The sequence below is a fragment of the Phodopus roborovskii genome, unplaced genomic scaffold (assembly GCF_943737965.1).
Source record: "Phodopus roborovskii unplaced genomic scaffold, PHOROB, whole genome shotgun sequence".
NCBI lineage: Eukaryota > Metazoa > Chordata > Mammalia > Rodentia > Cricetidae > Phodopus > Phodopus roborovskii.
In genome coordinates, this window is record NW_026126540.1 from 23,915,898 (window position 1) to 23,928,020 (window position 12,123).

Genomic DNA, 12,123 nt, shown 5'->3' on the forward strand with positions numbered 1-12,123 from the left:
CTTAGGGAGAGCACCCTCCAACCACTGAGTTTCTTCAAAGTCTGGGAAAGTCTTTCACCCTGGTCATGCCAGAAAAAGTGCCTGCTCCAGGCAGGGTCCCCCACAAGTGAACAAGGTACCAGTGAGTAGTTTTGAGTTCAGACCCTGCTCTTCCCAGAGTTTCTTCACAACCAGCTCCTTTCCTGGAATGCTGGTTACTGATTTTCTTCTCCCCACAAATAGGCACCTGTGGCAGGTGGTGGTGATACATGTCTTTAATCCCAGAAGCATGGGATCTCTGAATTCAAGGCCAGCCTGGTCTACAGAGCGAGTTCCAGGACAGCTAGAGATGTTACACAGAGAAACCCTGTCTTGAAAAACAGATAGATAGGCAGGCAGGCACCTACTCCTCCTGACTCCCTTGAAGCTCACTGGTCACTCATGTCCCTGGAATCACAGGTAGGACATTTTCTTGCTTGCTTGCCTCCTGATAGCCTGCAACTTGGCCATGAGAATTTAACATCTTGGAAGCTTGATAGCTTGCTCTGCTGGCCCTTTTGTCTTACGTGGAAAGGTAGGTGGGAATGGGAATAATAGGCTTCAGGACCCCCACTGGGCTCCTACTACTTTCTCAGAAGAACCCATTCCCCACCCTTTGCATTTCTCTCTCTCCCTTCCTCCCTCCCTTTTTCTGTTTGTTTTTTCAAGACAGGGTTTCTCTGTATTGCTTTGGAGTCTGGTCTGGAAGACCAGGCTGGCCTCGAACTCCCAGAGATCTGCCTGCCTCTGCCTCCCGTGTGCTGGGATTAAAGGTGAGCGCCACCACCACCTGGCTGCTTTGCATTTGTGAATCAGTTCCAGATCAGAGATCCCACAGTGTCTCCTTTCCCTTCTCAATCTTTAATTTAAAAAATATTAACCCTAGAGGTGGAGGTACGAATCTGTAATGGCAGCACCCAGACAATTGAAATAGGAAGATGGAGGCTAGCTTGTGCTACATATAAAAACAATCCCCCCATTTCTGCCCCAGATTTTGTTTATTTGTTTTTAAGATTTATTTATTTTATATATTACAAGTTTATGCCAGAAGAGGGCATCTGATCCCACTATAGATGGTTGTGAACCACCATGTGGATACTGGAAATTGAATTCAAGGGCTTCTGGAAGAGCAGCCAGTGCTCTTAACCACTGAGCCTTCTCTCCAGCCCTGTTTGTTTGTTTTTAATTACATTCACTCTCTGGAAAGGACAACTCTTGATGGTCAGTTCTCTCCATCCACCGTCTGACTCCCAAGGATTGTACTCAGGTCCTTGGATGTGGCAACAAGGGCTTTTACCTGCTGAACCATCTCATTTGCCATCCTTACCCCAACCCCCGACCCCTGGGAGAATAAGTTTATTAGAAGAGTTAATAGTGCCATGCACAGATAGTATCCAAGTTTCTTTTCTATTGTTGTGACAAACACCATAAACAAGGTATTTGGGGCCTCAGGTTTCCAGATGGTTAGAGCCTTTGACCATCACATCACAGTGGGGATCATGACAGCACTGGAACAGTACCTGAGAGCCTTTCATTCTTGATCTGAAGGCAGCAGGCAGAGTCACTGGTCAGGCATGGGCTTTTGAAACTTAATCCTTCCCTAAGAGGTCCAGCAGCTGAGGAAGCAAGCCTTCAAACCTATGAGTCTGTGGAGAACATTGTCATTCAAACCAGCACACACCAGTGGCAGTTTGGGTGCTCCAAGGAGGATTCTGGCAGGGTACTGGAGGCAGACAACATGCAGGGCTCTAAGAGGACCCGTGTCTTTCCCCTATTTCTTCTGTGCTTGCTTGCTTGTTTGTTTTGACACAGGGTCTGGCTGGCTTGAGATTCACAGTTCTGCCTAACTCTGCCTGCCCAGCACTTGCAACCACCACACCAGGCTCTCTTTTATTTATCGTCTTTTCAAGACTAAAACTAGCTTTTTATTGGTTTAACTCACATGCCTGGCACAGCTGGAAGAGTTTTTATCCTATCTTCCCATCCCGAGATGGTCTACATATGAGCATATGTAGATGGGATGTGAAGGGGGCTCAGGGGCAAGTCCATTCGTAAACCATCCAGGCAGAGAGCTGTTACCCTGCCCAGGTCCCTTTTCCTTGCCACAACAGGAACAGTTAGGCTTCCTTCCTGCCTGCCTGTCTTTTTTTTTTTTTTTTTTTTTTTTTTTTTTTGAGACAGGGTTTCTCTATGTAGTCCTGGCTGTCCTTGAATTCAGAGGTCCGTGTGCCTCTGCCTCCTGAATGCTGGAACTAAAACTGTGACACCACCGTTGGCTTTTGTGTTTTGTTTTGTTGTTTTGTTCAGTTATATGTATCCTTTGGTGAGACAGCAGTGCGGGACGGGACTGTGCCTGCTTATTATACCTAGGAGCCCTCTAGTGGCTCTTTAAGGCATGACCGTCCTCATCAACAGCACCCACAGGTCCCGCCTCCCACTGTGTCCTCAGAGCCTTGCTGCAGAGCTCACTTAGGGAACAAAATCTCCTGCCTGACTTGAACACCTAGGATGTTGCCTCTCAGTTACAAAACTTTACAACTTCATTCCCAGGAGGCACTCGCTAATGCTCACGCACTTGCAGATGCTGACTGAGCCCTCTATCTCACAAAGTCTCCCTACTGTCCTCTGGATCAGGCCTTGCCTTTTCTCAGCACCCATTTCTGGAGTCAGCATCTCTGCTGCCTGCATGCAATGTGCTGTTCTGTCCTGGGCATTTGTCCTTCTGCCTCTCTGACCTCCACTTGACTCTTTCTGTTCACCCACCAACACTTAGTTTGACCCAACCTAGCTCAGAAAGCCCCTGGCCGTCCCTTTCCCAAGCCCAGGCCTGCTTCCCACTGCACTTGTAGCAGGTGCTGAGCTCTAGGGTGCCCCATAAAGGAGCAGGATCTCTCTGCCCTATATAGAAAGTGAGATGCTCAGAATTCCAAAGCATCCTATCATGTTCATCCAGATAGAACACTCCCTGTACCCAGAGTCCACACTGGTTCTTAATCAAGGGCTCTGGCTATGGCAGATACTGGCCACATTTTATGACCTACAGCAGGAGGTAATCACATCAGCCTGGCTCACACTGGTAATGTGGAGAATTGCACCAGACAGCAGTGTGACCCAGAAGATGGAGAAGTCACAAGTCCACAATCTGCATCCTGCCCCAGCCTACCAAACAGCACACTCCTGGCTCCTGCTCAACAGTAGCCAGTGGTAGCCAGGGCTACCCCACTGTGCTGCAGGAAATGGACTGTTAGGCAGGCATCTGGAGTAGCCAGCACCACCCTACTCCTCCTGGGGCACCCTGGACATTGGTGGAAGTAGGATAGATATAGGGGTAGTGTGAGCATCCATACAGTGTGGGCTCTGCCACTTCCTGTTGCTCTCACACATCCCAATCATGTAGTCACCTTTCTGTGACTTTGGTGGACTCTAAAACTTTGTTTTCCTTCATTAAAATTCCTAGGTTTTTAGCCAAAACCACTAAACTTGAAGTCCTTTCTCAACCTCCAGAATCCCAGGATTATAACCATTCCTTGCTCCTTGTGGTTTTTAAAAATACATATTATGGGCTGGAGAGATGGCTTAGCAGTTAAGAGCTGCTTGCTCTTCCAAAGGTCCTACATTCAATTTCCAGCAAACACATGGTGACTCACAACCATCTGTAATGAGATCTGGTGCTCTCCTCTGGCCTGTAGTATACATGCAAACAGAACACTGTATATATAATAAATAAGTCTTTAAATAAGAAAAAATATATACAATGTGTTGGTACCAAGTCAAAAATAATCTAAATTGGACACATTACACACCCACTATTCTTTTTTTTCTTTTTCCAGTTCTTGAAATGAAATTATGGAGCTTGGGGGTGTGGAGTTGGTAGAGTGCTTGCTTAGATTGTAAAAGCTCTAAGTTCAGTCCTCAGTAATGCATAAACCAGATGCAGTGGCCCACCTGTGACAGACTAGATGTGGTGGCGCACACCTGTGACACAGACCAGATGTGGTGCACACCTGTGGCACAGACCAGATGTGGTGGTCCACACCTGTAATCCAGCACTCTGGGGGTAGAAGCAGAGAGGATGAGAAGCACAGGACCATTCTCAGACACAGTGATTGTGAAGCCAGGGGCTCTATGTGAAAGGGTTGACACAGGCGCTGGGCACTGAACTCAGGTTCTCTGGATGAACAGAAGTGCTCAAAAGTCCAGTGAATGAGCTATTCCTGCCCAGGTCTACTGTGGGTACTTCTGTACCCTGTGGGTGTTCATGGGAGGGCAGGGTATTCATATGCAGGCAGTCATTTGATGTCAGGGTGGCATTGCTGTTATTGGCCAAGGCCAGCCCATCCTACTGTCATGAGATGGCCACAGGCAGCTCCCTTCCCACATGGCCACTGAGTCCCTTGAATCCCACATAAAGGCCAGCTCAGATCCTGTAGTTCAGCCTGTGGGGATCTAGGGCCTCCTCTACCTTCAGTCTCCTCTTGCCTTTGGCTTATTCTGTGCCTGAGGATGGAACAAAGTGACAGAACTTGACTTTGAGGAATCTAGGTACCAAGGGAGGAGTGGGGAGGGAGAGTGCAGCCTGGTTGTCATCAGAGCTGGCTGCTGTCCCAGAGATAGATCACTAGAACTGATGTCTGACAGGCCTGATTGATGGCCTCATTTAGCTGAGCCCTGGCAACAGGCCAGAGGCCAGGGCAGACACAATAGAGAGGTTAGGAGCTGGGGCATGGGCATTGTGTTCCCTAGGAGACAATGGAGTCACCTCCTCCTTTCCCTGTGGGCCCATCTGCCTATCTACATATGAGGTCAGCTTCCCAGGACTCCTGGCTTTTCCTCTGCCCCTCCTAACACTAGCCTCTCAATAGGGAAGGAACACACTCAGGCTTGCACAAACAAGCACATACCTATAGCAGGTGTTCTCAGACTGCCAGCCCCCAAATCATGACACGGAGACTTATTAGTTCTGAATGCTCTGCCTTGGCTTTAGCTCTTCTGGCTACCTATTTTTTTCTTTAACTCAAATTAACCTGTTTCTCTTCATCTATGTTTTGCCTCAGAGATTTTTACCTTTCTTTCATTCTGTATGTCCTACTGCTTGTCTGACTGACAGGCTACCTGGCTGGTTAGCCCAAAGCGCCTCCATCTCTTTCTCCCTTATTCACCCCTTCTTTCTCTCTCTCTCCAAGCCTAGATTCCTCTTTCTACTTATTCTCTCCCTATCCTTCTACTACCTAATTATTGGCTGCCCAGCTTTTTATTAGACCAATCAGGTGCCTTAGGCAGACAAGGTCAAACAACATACCTTCACATAATTAAACAATGTAGCATAAACAAAAACAACACACCTTTGCATAGTTAAATGCAACATAAAGGCAATACATCTTTACATAGTTAAACAAATACAGCATACACAAATAGAATACATCTTTACATAGTTAAGCAAGCAATTATTATGCAACACAAACAAATGTAACACACCTTTATATAGTTAAAGGAATATTCTGCAACATAATGTAACATATCTTGGGCTGGAGAGATGGCTCAGCTGTTAAAGGCTAGGCTCACAACCAAAAATATAAATGTAACACATCTTTGCATAGTTAAAGTATCATTCCACAACATACACCTATACTAGAAATTACAACCTTACAGCCCATCTGACTCCAGGGAACAGACAACATAAACTGTCAAAGAAGACACAGATATATGTCACTGGGGGATGCTTCTACAGAATCAAAGCACAAAAAGCTAGGACCAACAGTCATCCATGTTAGAAGCCCAGGAGCATACCATAGCAGTGTGACTGTGTGCACAGACACCTTCCATAAACAGCGCAAACCATTACCCAGCCTGTGAGTGGGGTGGTACAGCACTAACCGTTGGGACAGATGGGTGGGCAATAGCTGCCTATGGGCCTGTGTCTCTGCCAGGAATATTCTTCCCCATTTTAGGCCCCAGGTACTGGCCATATGACCCTTCAGCTCACCTTCCAGTTGTCTGGGCCCCAAGAACACCTCTGTGACTTCATGCTTCCAGAAGGTCCTGGTCCCTAGCTCCCTCGTGTGGCCTTTGTGTGCAGCAGTCCGTCACCCTGTCCTCTACTTCTCGCCATCTTTGGCCACCTGCCCCACCTCTGTGTCTCTCCTTCCCGCTACTTGTCTAACACCTTCAACCCAACTTGCTTCTCAGATCCAGTTTGCCTGGATCCCTAGTGTTGTGCCAGGTTCACAGAGCCCCAGACTAACCCAAAGAGTCAGACAATTCCTATGCAAATGCAATGGTTTCTCTCTTTATTGTCCAAGCTGGTCAGCTTGGGATCTCACTCCATGGTGGGGGAATGAGGTACCAACCAGCCATAAAGGGGAGATTTTAAAGGGGCAGACCACAGGCTGAAGGCCACACATTTCAGACTTTCCATGGTTCTTATAGAGAGTTCACAGAGTACAAAGTTTCCATACAAGGTTATCATGGATCAAAGAGAAAAGTAACTGTCATTCATTTAGGCAAGATTGATTAGCACACCTGTGGGCTAGGGGTTTCTTTTCTGTGACTAGTAGGTCAATAGGCCACCTAGTTCTCTGTTTTCTCAAGATAATGGGGCAAGGGGGATGTTGAAACAGCTGGTGGTTGGTTTTCTTTTAGTTATTAATTTTTCATCACATTTACCCCTTTTCTTATGAGTAACTTAATCTTGGGTTACCAATGGACAATTTTAAAAAACTCTAGGTAAGTTTGGGGTACAGGTTAGTAAATTTGTATTTATTGTCATGTTGTCCCCTATGTATGGGAGTTTTCTTTTGACTTAGCATTTCAACCAGGGAAAGGGGGTGATATATTCTTTCCTGTGCTATTTCCTGCTGACTTTTGGGGTGTTGTTGTCAAAAAAAAAAAAAAAAAAAAAAAAAAAAAAAAGGAGATTCAGGAAATGAGGCATTTTTCAGAGGCATTAGTTCACAGACTCTGTTGAAGATTTACGGTTGGCTGGGCTGGCAGTCTTTAGGAGTAGGCTGTACTCAGCAACTGATACTCGTCTGCCAGAAGTGGAAATCTGTTGAGACATGGTTAAACTGAGAACAGAAGTTAAAACTTAATATACTCAATTGGAACTCTTAGGCCCAAAGTTTTAGTGATCAAGAAGGACAGGAGCCCCAAGACCAGGGAGAAAATCCCATCCTCAGGAACAGACCGGTGAGATAACAAAAGCTGTACTTATCTGGAGTCCTTTTGACCTGTGAGAAGTGGATCCTGTGAGAAGATTTATGACCTTTGATCCTCTGAAGCCTATATAAACTTTATTATATAAAAGGACATCAATGTTTTGGATATATTATCATTACTAATCTGTACTGAAATTCACATTACAGAAAAAACAGATATTGGGTATCTGTAGAACAGTAGGAATATACTTATAACTTTGAGTCCTAGCAAGAACTACAGATTTGAATTAGAAGCTTGTATATTTTTCTTCTGTCCAGAGAGATCCAGGTATAGATTGGACAGAGGTGGCTTAGGCCTGATGAAAAGCCCTTTGCATTTATACTTAGATGACAACCAAAATAAATCTTAAAATCTTGAGCTTGTGACTGAACAGCAGGTAGCCACCGCTCTATCATCTTATCAGAACTTTATGAAGTGTTAAGCTCTGCATTTTTATATATGAAGTTAATTTATATCCTTAAGAGACTTATATGTCTTTATATCCTCAGATCCTTATCTAGGAGCCATATCAAGTGTGCCTAATACTGTCAAGATGACAAAGTTATAGCTAGCCATCAATACTATCAGAGATCTGAGAAGGATAGTAACTTTTGAATGCATTTTTAAAAATTACAAGGACCAGTCCATATACAGTTAGCCATAACCAAGTTTCTATAGCATTGGGGGCAGAAGTAAATCTTCTCCAGGTTCATAAAGTAAGAGTTTTCTTTCTTTCTGTGGAAGAGGGACATGGAAAAGCCTGACCTTATTTTGTCTCGGAAAAGGTGGTGCACTCAATTTTCCATTGCCCTGCGGCCTATCCACAGTGTGAGCCAGGTCCTGCCTGGCAGCAGGCATTGCATTTGAGCATCTTGCTCACTGGTCAGTGTTGGCACAATCCACCACCACCACCACCCTTTTTTTTTTTTTTTTTTTTTTTTGGTTTTTCCAGATAGGGTTTCTCTGTATTGCTCTGGAGCCTGTTGTCCTGGAACTAGCTCTGTAGACCAAGCTGGCCTCGACTCACAGAGATCTACCTGCCTCTGCCTCCCAGAGTGCTGGGACTAAAGGTGTGTGCCATCAATGCCCAGCCCCATAATCTTGGGGCCACTGTCAGGACTGGGATTCTCTGTCAGATATTATAAACTTTTTAGTTAACACTTTAAATGACATATTTGATAGATCTCTGCCTAGGTAGATCTGAATAGACAACTTTGTTTTCAGTTACTTGTTTTAAGCTTAACCTTTGAAAACATAGATAGGGGACTGAGTAAGGTTTATCCCCATTATTAATCATTTGTACTTAGTTTGACTATAATTAACAAACTTGTTTATTTATAAGGACGGCTAGTAACTTGTATTTCTTAACATCTTACAATAGGTTAGCAGCTTCTATAAAACTAGAACTTTACACTGTCAGGTTAAGCTTTAAAAATAATAATTTTAAATTGAAGCTCTTTTTAGTGAAACATGAAACATCAGTTTATCTAAATAGCTTAAGCTTACCAAATTTATCAAAAACAAAGATGCTTTGCCTTACTGTATCATAAGAAATGAATATCTCCAGCACTTGGGAGGCAGAGGCAGGTGGATCTTTGTGAGTTCAAGACCAGCCTGGTCTAAAAGAGCTAGTTCAATGATAGGCTCCAAAGTCACAGAGAAAACCTGTCTCAAAAAACAAAAACAAAACAACAACAAAAAAAAAAAAAAAAAAAAAAGAAAGAAAAAGAAAAAAGAAAAAGAAAAAGAAAGAAAGAAAGAAAATGAACATCTCAACTTTTGGTTAGCATATGGAGCTTATGGCTGTGATCTTAAATTTAGTTTTTTTGATTTAAGTACAAACATTAACAATATAACAAAAACATAAATATCTTACAGCCTTATAAATTTAAATATTTTAAAAAACTGTTTTAAAAACAATTAAAATTCCTTCAATGTCTTTTTGCAATATCAAAAATAAAACACCCTTTATGTCTTTAAAACCATTATCACCTGGATGACTGATAAATTTTTGTTATCAATTCCCAGTGTTACTAGTTTTAACCTTATAACTAGTTTTTTAAATTTTAACAGATTTAACCATAAAACAGTTTTAATGCCATCTACATCAAAAAGACATCTGAATTTCTGATAATCCAAATTTAATGACCAGAGCTCAGAGATAAATTTTGAGCTATGTTCATAAATGACTGATTGCTGTTAGCATTAGACAGCAAAAATATCCAAACCATTTTTGTTTTAGCTCTATGCTTGTAACAAAACTTACGTTTATACCAGAAAACACAGATAGAACTTTTTAGCAAGTATACATAATTTCCTTTTGAGAAATAAATAGAACTTTTAAACAGAATTAACCTGGTATGATCAAAATTTTTAACCCATATTACTAATTTTAAACTTAGTATTTGTAGATATAAGAGCCCACAGCAAACAGTTTATATCCTCCTCTGACCCTTTGATGACACCCCAGACAAACCTCTCCTTTTCTCTTTTTCTCTTTTTTCTCCCTTCTATCAGCGACTCTCACTCAGGGGTGCATGGCTGAAATGAACACCTCATCTTTTTATTTCCCTCTAAATCCTGAGCCTTTTTGTGCCCTCCACGCCTCCACTGTTGGCCCCTGTTATGTTTAAGTGGGATTTACCAGCTCTCCTTTTATGTTTGGGGTTTTTTTTTAATTGTTATAATTTTTTTTTTAAATCTCTTTACTACTCTTCTAGGTCTGGCTAATCCTTTCTCCTCTTCTACCTTTTATTGCCCAGAGAAGTAGACTCATACTCTCAACATCTGAAGCTCCTTCCAATGTTCTCTGTGTGGCTTTGGTGTATTTTGTGGACCTCCAAATTTGCATCCCCATTTGACCTGTCTCCTACATCCACTGTTTTATCACATTTGATCTTCTTTGTATCAGACTGATTGTACCAAGTCTGCACATAGCCATCACATCTACACACCATCTATCTCTTTTAGCCTCATTTAAAAAAAAAAAAAAAAAAATTTAACTGTAGTTTTCAGCGGGGACCACAGTGTTGACACTGCACTCTCTGCCCCACAGGAAAGCTTTATACGGTTCTTATTTTTTAGTTGACATAAAAATCTTTACCAAAGTCCCCTCACACACACATACACCTTTTCCCTGTACCTGCGCTGCTCAAGCCTGCAGGCCCCTTGAGTCACAGCCACTGTAGAGAGGAGGGAAGGCGGGGAACAGCTTTGGCCACCAAACTCTTGGGATTCGGAATTCCTCTCCACTCCAACTGCCCATCAGCTGCTCGCAGGAGCTTTTGCTTGGCCCAATGCGCCTCGGCCCTAGCCACCCAGCATGGCTCCCTTAGGAGGCCGGTAGCAGAGGAGGGTCTCAGGCTGAGCACAGCTCAGGATCGCTGCACCGCGAGGAGCCTGGGGTGTTCCAGGCAGGCTGTAACCTCCTAGCCTGGGAGCCGCTGTGGCCGGAAATTTTGTTTTTACACACGGTAGGAAGTCTGTCCAATTAGATTCTGTCCCGAGTCAGCATCTGTCAAGACAAGACAAACAAGCACAGTAGAGTCTTGCAAGCACCAAATTCACAGACGGGAGCAAAACAGAGGAAAGCAAAACTCCCCTTAGAGCTCAGAGGGCAGGCCAACCCAAGCATTCAGCTGGATTCCTACCCCAACTGGGACCTGGGTCCCCTGTAGCTACTCAGACTCAGACAGCGAGATCTCTGCCCCAGATGCAAAACCCAACATCTCTCTCTCAGCTTCCCCAGGCCTGGCCTTAGAGGCATATCTGCCAAGGCCGTCTTGGCCTGTTTTTTTTTTTTTTTTTTTTTTTTTTTTTTTACAGATTTTGCTAGCGTACCAGAGTTTTGCAAACACCAGATTCACAGACAGGAAGCAAACTCCCCTTAGCAGACAGAGACACATAAAGCAACATATATTTAACAAACAGAAAGAACAACGTTCATTTACCCATCCAGTTGGGGTTGAAACCTTTAGGATTAGGAGTCCTGGGGAGGTCCTGGGATTCGCGGTCAGGGAACCAAAATGTTGTGCTAGGTTCACAGAGCCCCAGACCAACCCAAGGAGTCAGACAATTGCTATGCAAATACAAAGGTTTCTCTTTATTGTTTAAGCTGGCCTTTAGGGCCCTGCATGGACCCCCGAGGCACCTTGAGCAAGCCTGAAGCTTGCACCAGAGTAGTTCTTGGTTCTCTTCTTGATTTGCTAGCACACATCTGCTGGGGAGGAACTGAGCCTGAGAGCTTTCACTCTTGACCCTTGATTGTTTTCTGCTGTGCTATGAGTCAGTATATCAATAAACTGCATTCAGCATTCCAGCATTCCTGTTGCACGAATTTGACCTGCAGTCTTGTCTTTTATTTAAATCTCTAGGCCTTTGCTGGATTTGTGGAACAGATCATAGCACAGGCACTACCCTGGCCAGCTTGGATCTCACTCCATGGTGGGGGAATGAGATGCCAACCAAGCCATAAAGGTGAGCTTTTAAAGGGGCTGACCACAGGCTGAAGGCCACACATTTCAGAGTTTCCATGGTTCTTACAGAGATTTCACAGTGTACAAAGTTTCCATACAAGGTTATCATGGATCAAAGAGAACACTATCTGTCATCTGTTTAGGTGAGACTGATCAGCACACCTGTGGGCTGGTAAGTCTAGAGGCTACCAGTCTATTCTCTCAAGATAATGGGGCAAGGGGGTGTTGACAGCTGGTGATGGGCTTTCTTCTTTTAGTTATTAATTTTCCATCACAGCCAGTGCTCCCCCCAACCCTTAGCGTTATAGTAGATAGTGGGGGGGGCAGCCCCATGCTTACCAGACCCTGCCTGCCCGCTCAACCCCACACTTCTCAAGCAGCCCTTACCGGGGCCTTCAGCATTCCCACCAACCCAGAATCTGGGGAGTCAAATCCT